This window comes from Brassica napus, chromosome C4 (genome assembly GCF_020379485.1).
Source record: "Brassica napus cultivar Da-Ae chromosome C4, Da-Ae, whole genome shotgun sequence".
Lineage (NCBI taxonomy): Eukaryota > Viridiplantae > Streptophyta > Magnoliopsida > Brassicales > Brassicaceae > Brassica > Brassica napus.
Window position 1 is genome coordinate 60,809,097 of NC_063447.1, and position 12,114 is coordinate 60,821,210.

The 12,114-nt window shown below is 34.4% G+C and overlaps 3 long non-coding RNA genes across 5 annotated transcripts; 1 reads left to right on the forward strand and 2 right to left on the reverse strand.

Moving 5' to 3' along the window:
* Window positions 1–6: 6 nt before the first annotated feature.
* LOC111205538 lies at window positions 7–1,245 on the reverse strand. Its single transcript, XR_002658182.2, has 2 exons — window positions 598–1,245; window positions 7–507 (listed from the first exon to the last, which is right to left on the reverse strand). It is a non-coding gene; the product is annotated as an uncharacterized LOC111205538 (long non-coding RNA).
* A 135-nt stretch (window positions 1,246–1,380) lies between these two features.
* On the forward strand, window positions 1,381–4,267 carry LOC125585689. Of its 3 annotated transcripts, XR_007322681.1 has the most exons (9): window positions 1,382–1,820; window positions 2,070–2,126; window positions 2,215–2,365; window positions 2,519–2,701; window positions 2,885–2,991; window positions 3,065–3,133; window positions 3,225–3,302; window positions 3,372–3,442; window positions 3,536–4,267. It is a non-coding gene; the product is annotated as an uncharacterized LOC125585689 (long non-coding RNA). The 3 variants fall into 3 exon arrangements; XR_007322682.1 differs by having other exon boundaries at window positions 1,381–1,820; window positions 2,565–2,991; XR_007322680.1 differs by having other exon boundaries at window positions 2,519–2,991.
* A 541-nt stretch (window positions 4,268–4,808) lies between these two features.
* Window positions 4,809–11,405, reverse strand: LOC111205539. Its single transcript, XR_002658183.2, has 4 exons — window positions 10,172–11,405; window positions 9,544–10,090; window positions 9,338–9,439; window positions 4,809–5,408 (listed from the first exon to the last, which is right to left on the reverse strand). It is a non-coding gene; the product is annotated as an uncharacterized LOC111205539 (long non-coding RNA).
* Window positions 11,406–12,114: the final 709 nt, after the last annotated feature.

Genomic DNA, 12,114 nt, shown 5'->3' on the forward strand with positions numbered 1-12,114 from the left:
ATTTTCTGGGTTCTTAATTTTTTCATTCTATGCATTGAAACCTTGTCATCCAAGAAAATTACATCAACAACACATCCATTAACTCTCGACACTAAAGCACATTGTTACTTGACTATTCTAACACTTACGTTCTATCTAAGACAAAGAAAAGATCGTAGTTTTAAAATCAGTTTTCACCTGAAAACCTTTCCCATGAGTGATCCCAGTGACATCAACAATACTAAACCACCACGAGCTATCAATCACTCATGAAGCTCTGAAATGACCCAACACAGGCATCGTCATTCTGCAATGCTTCTGTCATTTTTGCTTCCTCTAAAGGCTTTTGCAGAAGAATAGACTATGATCTGCAAGTTTTCAATACAAGCAATGTGATTACAGTGCGACCTTGCCTCTTCAAGCTAGGAGCAGCGTCAAGCTCAAGAAGCAGCCTCGTCTGACGCCATAGAGAGTGCGACCTTGCCTCTTCAAAGCATAAACAACATCCATAAAATTAACTTTAGACCCCTGGTAGTTATAAAACATACAAAATCAGATTGAAACATCGCGCATTACACTCTTACAAAATCAAGTGAATGATTTGACGAATTCAAAAACCTTGGTTTAGAAGTGATCCAGTGATCCACAGCTTCATGTTAGGCGAGTTCAAGCTCTGTTTGAAACATGTCCCCTGTAACCAGGAAACAAGCAAACTCGGTAATTAGTAAACGTATGTCTCGATCGGACTTGCAGAAACCAGAAGAAAATAAAGCAGAGCGACGACTGCTAAAATCCTCATCGGCTTTAGGATCTCCTGAATCGGAAGAAGGAGACTCCGATGAGCCAACGGGGTTTCTGTAATCCTTTCCGGAACCACCTGTTTCGGTTCTATCTCCACTGGGAGCAGTATCGGCGAGATTAAGCAGCTCGGGAGCTCTATGGCAATCGTCGAGCAGATTCTGCAACGGGAGCTCTATGGTAATTTTTATTTTTAATTCTAATTAAATTAAGAACCCACCTAAAAACCTAGCGATAATGATGGTCTAACACTCTGACAATAGGTACAATAGGTGATGCGCCAAGGCCCACAAGAAAACAAGAAAAAAAGAGGTCCAAAGATATATTTACATAGCAAAGCTAAAAACATATAATAATTACAGGGAAAATATTTTAATAAAAATATAAAACAGAAGGATACAATCATAAACTCCTAGCAAATTTACATACATCATATGACTAAGGGCAAACCTAGAATATATTATTTCTGGTTATCTAACAATACTAAAAGCAGGATATTAAGCTCTCTAAGCACATCCACGTAGGATTGAAAATTCAGGCCATTCAGAGATTGACTTTCTGCCACGTCATTTATTTCCTGGATCTAAACCGAAGGTCCTATTTTGAGATCCATCGTCAAACCCTTCATCTTCCTGCACTTTCTTTCATCAAACGTATAAAAAAAATATCACTCACGAATAGATCAATGTTACATTTCCTTCACTCTTTAAGGAAAAACCACATTCAACACACAATTTTGCCTTCAGTTCCAAATTAAATCCCTTCTAAACATCTCTCTATTACATCTACCCTTTCATTTCAATCTGAATCCAGCCGTTTCATGTATCTATGAAAGCTCTCCTATAAATTTAGGGCCAAACACAACTAAACCCTCACCACAATCCACCGCAAAAACATGCCGTCAGCAGATTCGTCTTTCTCAATTCCCGTCTTCCTTTATTGCTGATCTTTATCATGATTTATGTCTAGGGTTCATACATCTCCCTCGACAGTCTCCATCTGGATTGATTCAACGTATTGGATTGCATATATGTTGGCTTACGGTATGAAACTTACCTTATATTTTGTTTTTCATCATTTTCATTTAAGTTTGGCATCTATTAAAGCTTTCTAGAGTAGATTGTGGATACATTGTAAGTCAGGAAAAAAATAGTGTTACTGTGGTTGAAGAAAATATGGAGAGCCTTAAGAAGTACATGTATTTGTTTATTGAGTCAACATTTTCCTTTCTGTTTCTAAAAATTTGTTTTAATGTTTCTATTTTCTTTCAAAAACTTTTGAATCTTCTAAAGAAAAAGCTGAGAGTTTCATTCAAGGGAAATAAAAAGGACGCCACTGAATTCTTGGAGGTATAGCATTTTAATAAAAAAAAAAATCTTTCACTAATGTTTTGGCTGGTTTATAGAAAATTGCATGCATTGTGTAATGTTTTGTTAGGAGATGAATGAGAAAGAAACTACAGAGATGAAAGAAATCATGGGTCTAAAGGGGAATGGAGTTCTATGTGTCTACCCTCGGGAAAAGAACATCAAAAACGTGCTGTCCATCTCAAAAGAGAAGAAGAAAGAGCACCAAAGAATTCAAGCAGGTATAATCATATATGGTTTGATTTCTCATGTGTAAACATCTGCAACTTTTCATATATGATAACTCCATTCTTCACAATTGAAGTTTGTCCTTTAAATTGGATGAAACTTACCTCATCTTACACTATTGAACGTTGTTACTTTCTTTTCTGCAGACTTTCTTTCTTAGTTTTGCTTTTAAGATTTCAAGAATAAAATCAGGTTAGTCCTGTGGATGGCACCGTTCTGAGGTTTGGGGAGTTAAAAGAAAGTAGAGGGATGAACGAGCAAGTCAAAGGACATTCCTACTCAGCATCAGGTCTTCTCGGAACAAACTCTCCTTCCCATGGTACCTAAAGGTAAGGATGAATCTGAGGAAGAAGCTGTTGCAGATAAAATCGACAAGTCTTGGTTGAGAATCTCTTTGGCTTATCCAAAACTACGGGAGAGCATCTCAGCTAGATCAGTGAAATACTAGCACGTCTAAGCCGTGACTTTAGTGTCAAGAAAATTTCAACTTATATGATCGAGTTTTGTTGCAGTCCGATGAAGGGGCTCTATTATTGTGTGATATACCTAAGACCAGGGGACTATCATCATATACACTCTCCAGCTGACTGGAATGCATTGGTTTGTAGACACTTTGCAGGTTTGGTTACTCACTAATCTCTCATGACCTTTGTAACTATTAGTATCTTTCTAAAAACACTTTTGTTTCTCAGGGCGGTTGTTTCCTGTGAATGAGTGTGCTACAAGAACTATAAAAAAATCTCTATGTTGAAAATGAAAGGGTAATTATTTATTTGTAACGTACCAAATATGTGTAGGCTTTTCTTTTATCTCCAGATATTGATCGTCAGCTGCTAATCTAATTGAGAACAGGTCGTACTTGAAGGGATATGGAAACAAGGTTTTATGGCACTTGCTGCTGATGGTGCGACCAACATTGGATCCATTGCGGTAAGTTTGGTGAAAGTTACATATCCTAGCTCTCTAAGCCAAATAAATTACTGACATTTGCTGTCACAGCTATTCATCGAACCTAGGAGCAGGTGTACGATCCACAAGGTCATGGCGTAAAGCTTGAGAAAGGAAAGGAGGTATGTGGTTTCAAAATATAACAGATACAAATTGGAGTCTAGGGAATGTAATGATATTCTTTGATTAATGTCTTTGGTAAATGGTCGATGTAGGTAGGTGTATTCAACATGGGATCAACTGTGGTGGTTCAAGCAGTTCCTCGGATTACAGATTCTGTGTCAAACTCTGTTTGTTAATGACAGTGTCTGAATATGACCGTTTGACAGGCTAATAGCGGTTGAGTGTTGGAGCTACCTAGATGCCTAGAAGAACTCGCTGGCAAGCAATGCTTCTTTCATGATTCAAGTGAAACCATACAATTTCACTCCCAACCATGGCACCTTCACGTACGATGTCTGCAACTTCTGAGGACGTGTCTGTGAAACTCCTTTTTGTGCACTACGTGTCTGTGAAACTCATTCAGAGATAAACTAAGCTTAGTAAAGAAAACATCTTCAACAGCAGTGATTGAAATAACACATCTACTGATTAGTTATAGGTTGAAAGCAGCAACACAACTCCACAAGCGGCATGGCAGATTGCACAACCACCTGCTTCTGACACCAACCCGATGGATGGGCTACAAAAGGGATGGACGTTGATCAACCAAGACCACCCAACTTTGGAGATGAGGAGAAGAGCCGCAAACGCCCCTGGAGTGATTGTTGGAAGTACTACAATTCGTCTTTCCCACTAAGATTTCTTTTCCTACATTACAAGCTCTACGCAATTGCTCTTTTCCGTCGTTTGTGTTTTTCCTATTTTCTTTTTAAAATTTCCTGCAACAAGCTCCATCTGAGAACAGTGTTATTTTAATTTAAATTAAAGGAAGTTTGACGGCTTAACATGATCACTAATATTCGTCTGGTATAATTAACATGTGGCTACCTTTAGTTAGTCCCTTGATGCATCAACATAGACTTCACTTAATGCACCAATCAAAAAATACAGTGATAGTATCAAATCTTAAACCCGATAAAAAGGTCATCAACTAAAAGTTGAATGACACTAAAATAGAACCAACCAAAAATAGTGACGCAAATACACTTAATATGTTCAACGATGGTGAGGCAAATAATACCAAAAAAAACATCAAAAGACACACACAGGTCAAATGATCATCATTTACAAGGTTTCTTCAAGTAAATCAAGAACACACCTACACCTCCCTACTTATTCCCTTACCCACAATTCTCTTCGTATGCAAATATCCACAACGCAGCAACACACGTTTAAGAAGAACTTCACCTACAAGATTAATTACTCCATAAAGCAACAAGCCAACAACATATACGACCCCGCGCAAGCGCGGGGGGTTCCGCCCCTAGTTTTAATAAAAATATAAAACAGGACACAATAATAACGTCATGAACCTAGAGGGTAAACTAAAAAAAACAATAGGTATATAGATGAATTTTGCCTGAGTTTCAGTAACTTACAAATTGTCGTTTTATAAAACAATTAAAACAATATATAGTGGGTGCAATTGCATAGATAATGAAGTAGCTTCTCCCCTGCGTATGACATTAAGTGTTCTACCAGGATACAATATAAAATAATATGACCTGGACGTTTGATATGTGTTTAATTGCAATGACAGGCAGCCAAATTTTTGTGAGCCGTCTAGGACTTGGTCGGAACCCTAAGATATGGGACCAGCCTGAGGCATTCAAGCCAGAAAGACATCTTTATGAACGAGACTCAGTGGGAGTGACTCTGATGGAACCGGATATGAGGTTCGTGATATTTAGCACTGGCCGGCGTGCCTGCCCAGGAACTAAGATTGGGGCATCTATGACCATTATGTTATTAGCCAGGCTTCTCCAGGGGTTCGAATGGACTCTTCCTCCAGGTACAAGCCAAATAGAGCTCGTCTCAGCTGAGAGCAACTTGTTTATGGCCAAGCCTCTAGTCGCATCTGTTAAACCCAGGCTGGCTCCTCATTTATATCCGAAAATGCAGATCTAAAATTTCCAAGACTACTTCCTGGCAAATCATCAAGATCTTGATGTTTACGTTAAGTCAAATAAGGTTAAATTTCCAACCAAGTTGTCTCAGAGTTTTGGTAAAAAACCAAAACACTATGTACCCCAATAATTGTAAAGTACTTTTTATAATTCGTATGTTTTGTGTGATTTTATATATCAAAATAAATATCTCAATTTCGTTAAGAGCTTGACCATGATAAATTCTGTATAATGCAATGGAAACTGTATAAATTAATACTCAGTAAATTAAGAAAGACAATAAATTAATAAATTTAATTGGTTTTGAGTTGAACACAATTAAAATATGACACAAATCGATGAGATAATAAGATACTATCTTTTTAGAAAATCCTATATAAATATATGGTTTCACTAAAATCATAAATTATTAATAATATATATAGTTTATATATGTACAAACAAAAATATCATATTATTTATTTTATATTCACAACATAATTCATCAGTTTTTTCTTAACACTTCAATATATTAATATTTAGTAAAACTATATATAATAGAATATTTAAATTCTATGAAACATATTTCATACACCATATAATAAAATAAAACAATAGAAAAGCTGATTTTCTAAAATTTAAGTAATTTCTATATGGTAATTTTTTAAAAAGAAATTTATTACAAATTAATAACTTTATAAATTGATAAAATACTATAGTCTCAACATTATTAATTTATAGAATTTTAACTGTATGTTTGTCTAGTTACTTACTGTATTACCTTTGTTCAAATGTTGGTTTAGTTACTTATTAGCTTTGTTGAAGTTTCACTTGTATTTAAACTCTATCTCTTACAAATTATACATTTAATGAATAATTAAAATTTATCATGTAATTTGTAATAGCGGAATTATTTTTTATTTTAAAAACAAAATCATTTACCAAAAATTATATTTTTGTACATAATTAATTATTTTAATATTTTATGTACATAATATACTTATAATTATTTTATTTATTTATTTAATGTGTTTACATTGACTTTAGTTTTATTTTATATAATTCAGTTGTTTTAGTTAAATTTGTTTTAATGTTATTATTATAAAATAACCACAAATCAAAAAGTATCTACTATAATCAGATCCATCATATAATCAAATAATAAATATTAAATAAATTAAATAAAAATATATACTGATCTGATTTTTATTATTTTAAATTTAAATTTTTGATTGATAAATTAAAGTTAGTTATTGTTAGTTTAAATATTTAGTTTTACAATTTAAATAATTAGAAGTATATTTAAAAATAAATGTATAATTATTATTTTATGTATAATTACTTAAATTTAATTTTACAGCTAGACTCCAACCCATGTGTCAGCCCGGGTTTTATTTTCATTTATCTTATATTTTGAACACATTTTGTGTAGTTTACCATTTCTTCTTATATATAATGTAACTAATGTTACTAAATAGTTTTATGCATATTAGTGTTGTAGACTATTCTTTATATATAACTATTTCATTTATTTTTGATATTCATATAATATGTTACATCATTGTTTACTAATCTTTAATTAATAGTATGACATGAAGAAAAATACATAGTTAACATTTTAGTTACTAAAATCAAAATTGTGGTATATTATTAAAATATTCAAGATTTTAGGATTATTTTAAGATAATATTTTTTAGTTATATCAGTTAAATTAAATTATATAGAAACTAAATTAGTTAAAGAGTTTTTGATTTTTCATAATTGAATTTTAAATAATAATCCCATAATTTTAGTTTGTATATCATATTTTGGTTCAGCACCATGTATAATATATATGTTCAGTATTCTAAAAATTAGTTTAAGTGGTGCCTAAGCGTCTGCCTAATCACTATTTAGGATCTGACTGGTTCAAACGCAGCGGCAGCGATTGCGGTTGCGGGAGTTTACGGATACGGGTAGTTGCGGTTTCTAGCAGTTTTAAGAGATTTGTACGACTGGTTCTGCAGTTAGAAATTGGTGCATTTGCGGGATACTTATAACTGGTTAACTACCGAATACCGTAGCGGTTAAATAATAAATAATAAACCAGTCAACACCTTAGTAGTCAAATCATACCTAACCTAAATGATTTTTCAAATAACTTTTCAAAAAAAATGGTAGGGACTATTCATTAATTCCATATAAAACGCCAAACTATCATCAACGAAATCTTGAACATTGATTACATTGTACGTCATATGGAAAATGAATTATTTTTGTAAGATATTTATTTTATTAAGCATGATATTGTTTTATTGATCAACATAGTAGAAGTACAACGTATTGGTTAGATATTTAGATCCAATAGGGTAAGTAGAATTTGCCAGTTCGGGTTCGGTTTGAGTCCCGTCGGGTCTAAGTCGGTTCAAATTTTAGATAGTTGGATTCAATAGGATAATTAGAATTTGTCAACTCGGGTTCTGTTTGGATCCGGGTCTGGTTCAGTTCGGGTTGTCGGATCCGGCCCGAAAAATACCCAAAAACATTAAAAAAACCTGAAAATATTTAAAATATCCAAAATATCCAAAATTTCACCCTAAAATCTGACCAAAAGCACGAAAATACCCAAAATTGTATCCGATTATCCGAATTATATTTTTAAAAATCTAAAATTTTACTTGAAACCCAAAACTATACCCGTAAACCCAAACCAAACTCAAAACTTAAAAAAATATATTTAATACCAAAAATATAGTGAAACACCCATTATATATAAGTTTCGGGTATTTCGGGTCTAAGACCCGTGGGTCCTCCTCAACAAGACCTAATAAGGTAAAATGGCATTACCCTTACCTGATCCGAACCAAATTTTCAGGTCAGTTACAATTCGGGTTTTCAGGTCAGTTCGGGTCGGGTTTTCGGGTCTGAATAAATGCACATGCAAGAAGAAATCAGGTGTCCTACTCTAATAGAAAGATTTATTTCATAAATTAATTGCCATAAACACTATTTAAAACTTAATGTAACTTAAAAATCTTAAATGATTTGATATTTAGCAATAGTGATATAATACACAAGTTTTCTTATATTACTATTGTCAAATATTAAATAATTTAATATTTCTAAATTATATTACGTTTGAAGTAGTGTTAAAGATAATTAATGTATATTTATAAATTAATTTTATATTTTTTTATCAAATTAATTTAGTTTTATAAATTAGTCTGATAAAGTTATGTATAAGTAGTTTAAAACTTATAAATTGATTATAAGAATTTAAAAAAATGCATAAGTGATAATAAATGTTTTAAAATATTTAATTATTTTCAGTAATAAAATCTTTCAATTATTTTTGAATCACAAAAAAATTATTTAATTTAGTTTTTAATATTATAAACCTTTAACTTACAAATTGTTAGCGTCTGTTCTCCTTCGTCACGGAAATTATAAAAATTGTCGAATTTTTAGTTGAGCAGTTGTTTTGCTATCGGTTTTATTTGGGGAGTTTTAGTAATAAAAATCCATTCTCAAATATTGAACGTGTTTCTAAAGTTTAATGTATGATGTCCTACCACGTGGGATAATGGTTGAATATATCTTTTCGGACAAAATGTAATGTGTGCTGTCCTACCAAGTGGTACGAGGCAATTGATGATTTGATGGAATATCCTATCCATTTAACATATTCACTTGACGACTATAAATTAATGTTTCATCGGACTATACCTAAAATCAATTATGTCGGTGAGCTTTAGATAAAATAGAGTAGGACACCCGATTTCTTCCATAGGAATAGATCAAAATACAACATTAGGACGAGGATAGATAGGGCTATGGCGAATTGTGAATGGTTAGACTTATATCCTACTGCCCATGTTAAGTTGCTTCCTTGGATAGGTTCAGATCACAAGCCTTTGCTTGTTGACACTGAGAGTATAAAAAGCAATAGGAAAAAACAATTCAGATATGATAATAGGTGGAGATTTGAACCTGGGGTTAAGAAGATAATTCAGGAAGTGTGGCAAAGTGAATGTGTTAGTTTGCCTCCTCAGCTTTTTTACAAAGTGTTAGTTAATTGTAGAAAAGCTCTATCTAGATGGAGAAGCCAAAATCCAAGAAACACATAAAAGAAAATTAATCAGCTAAAGAATGAGATTGAACAAGCTTATCAGTCTTTAAATATTGATTATGCTTACATTAACATGTTGAAGGCTGAGCTAAGCTTGCAGTACCGTTTAGAAGAGGAATACTGGAGAACGAAGAGCAGAATCCAGTGGCTTCAAGCAGGTGACCGCAATACCAGGTTCTTTCACTCAAAAACCAAGCAAAGAAGAAGTTACAACAGGATCATTCACATCTCTGATGAAGAAGGTAAAATATACACAGAGATTAAGGATGTTCATTCTCAAATTCAGAAATATTTTCAGGACCTATATAGAAGTGAAGGAATCAGTATCAGTCAACACCTGCTAAATGGAATTCCAACCACCATTACAGCTGAGATCAACGACAAGTTAACCCAAGAAGTTACAGACAAGGAGATAGAGGATGCTGCTCACGCTATCAATCCCGACAAATCACCAGGGCCGGATGGAATGAATGCAGGATTCTTCAGACATCATTGGGAAACCATTAAACAAGGTGTGATCTCTCATGTTAAGTATTTCTTTTCTCAAGGTCAATTAGATCCGAGGATAAACCACACTCATATATGCCTTATACCAAAGATTGATTCTCCTAATACTGTGAAAGACTACAGGCCAATAAGTCTTTCTAATGTGGCATATAAAATCGTATCAAAGATCTTGGCAGAGAGGTTAAAACCTTGGTTAAACAGTGTTATTACGGAGAATCAATCGGCTTTTATCCCTGGTAGATTGATCACTGATAACGTGCTCATAGCACATGAGCTGATGCATTCCCTGCATACAAAAAATCTGAAAACAAAATATATGGCCCTTAAGCTTGACATCTCAAAAGCATTTGATAAAGTTGAATGGGGATTTATTATTGCAGTAATGAAGCAGATGGGCTTCTGCGAAACTTGGTGCAAATGGATCCACACATGCGTGTCAACTGTTACATTTTCAGTTCTTGTGAACGGAGAGCCCTCAAAGCCCATCACGCCAACTAGAGGAATAAGACAAGGTGACCCTATTTCACCTTATCTTTACATTATATGTACTGGGGGATTATCTGCGTTAATCAAGAACAATATTAGATTGCACCTTTTACATGGATATAAAGCATCAAGAGGAGGTCCATCAATCTCCCACTTATTCTTTGCTGATGACTCTTTAGTATTTTGTAGAGCAACAGAGGAAGAATGCCAGACCCTAATGAACACGCTTAGAGAGTATCAGAGAGCCTCAGGACAAGCTGTCAATTTTAACAAATCTGCTATAACTTTTGCCAAAGGTATTTCTCAAAATATTCAAGATAATCTCATTAAGATGACAGGTATAACAAGGATAGGAGGTTTTGGGAAATACTTAGGCCTCCCTGAGAAAATAGGTCGTAAGAGAAAAGATGCCTTGGAGTACATTAAGCAAAGAATTAGAAATAAGCTTGATAGTTGGTATAATAGGTTCCTCACTCCGGCAGGGAGGGAAGTCTTACTGAAGGCAGTAATAACGGCTTTACCAACTTACACAATGACCTGTTTTCTTCTTCCAAAAGGGTTAATAAAAGAAATTACGGCTTGTATGAGGAACTTTTGGTGGTCGGGACAGAAAGATAGGCAAAAAATACCTTGGGTTAGTTGGAAGAAGATTACTGCATCAAAACAGGAGGGGGGCTTAGGGATCAGAGATTTGGAAATATTTAATTTAGCTCCGCTAGCCAAGCAAGGCTGGAGAATCCTAAGGAATCCATCCTCTTTATTGACGAGAGTGTTGAAAGCTAAATATTTTAGGCACACTGAATTTTTGCAGGCTCCTATCTATAACACGTCAAGTTATGCATGGCGGAGCATACTGCAATCAAGAGTAATCCTCCAGGAAGGAATCAAATGGATAGTGGGAGATGGAAAGAAAATAAGAGTGTGGGAAGATAGATGGCTCCACTCTCAGCCAGCCACTCCAGCTCAAGGAGATGGTCAAAGTTCCTTCCGGCATATTAAAGTTCAAGACTTGATGCTTCAAGGAGCAAGAGAATGGAATGTGCAGTTGGTTAATAGCATAATGGGGCAGAAAGATGCAAGATATATTCTGAACATATGATTAAGTTCAACAATGAGTCAGGATACTCCAGTTTGGAACTATACAAGTACAGGCGAGTATAGTGTTAAGTCAGGTTACCATCTATGCAATCAGTTATCCACTATTCAAAGACCAGGGCAGAAGGAGAACAGGGAACTAACGGTTGACTTAAAAAAATGTTGTTCCAGTATATGGTCATTGTCCATACCGCCAAAGATTAAAACCTTCTGGTGGAGAATAATGCATGATGGGCTTCCTGTGGCTGAGAATTTGAGAAAAAGAAACATAAAAATAGACCATGCTTGTCAAACTTGTGGAGAGCATCCTGAAACTCAAGATCACATGCTTTTTTAGTGCAGGGTGGCAAAGGAAATATGGGCGTTGGCTCCTACAAGATTTGGCAACGAAGAAGAAGTGCAGCCCCAATCTCATCAAAATGTAAGGGTGCTTATTTCGTTGGCTAAAAGAGATAAAAGAGAGCTCCTTAGCTTTTATATAGGATGGAGATTGTGGAAGATGCGAAACAACCTAGTATTTCAACGGAAGCGGGAGCACATTGTTAAAGTG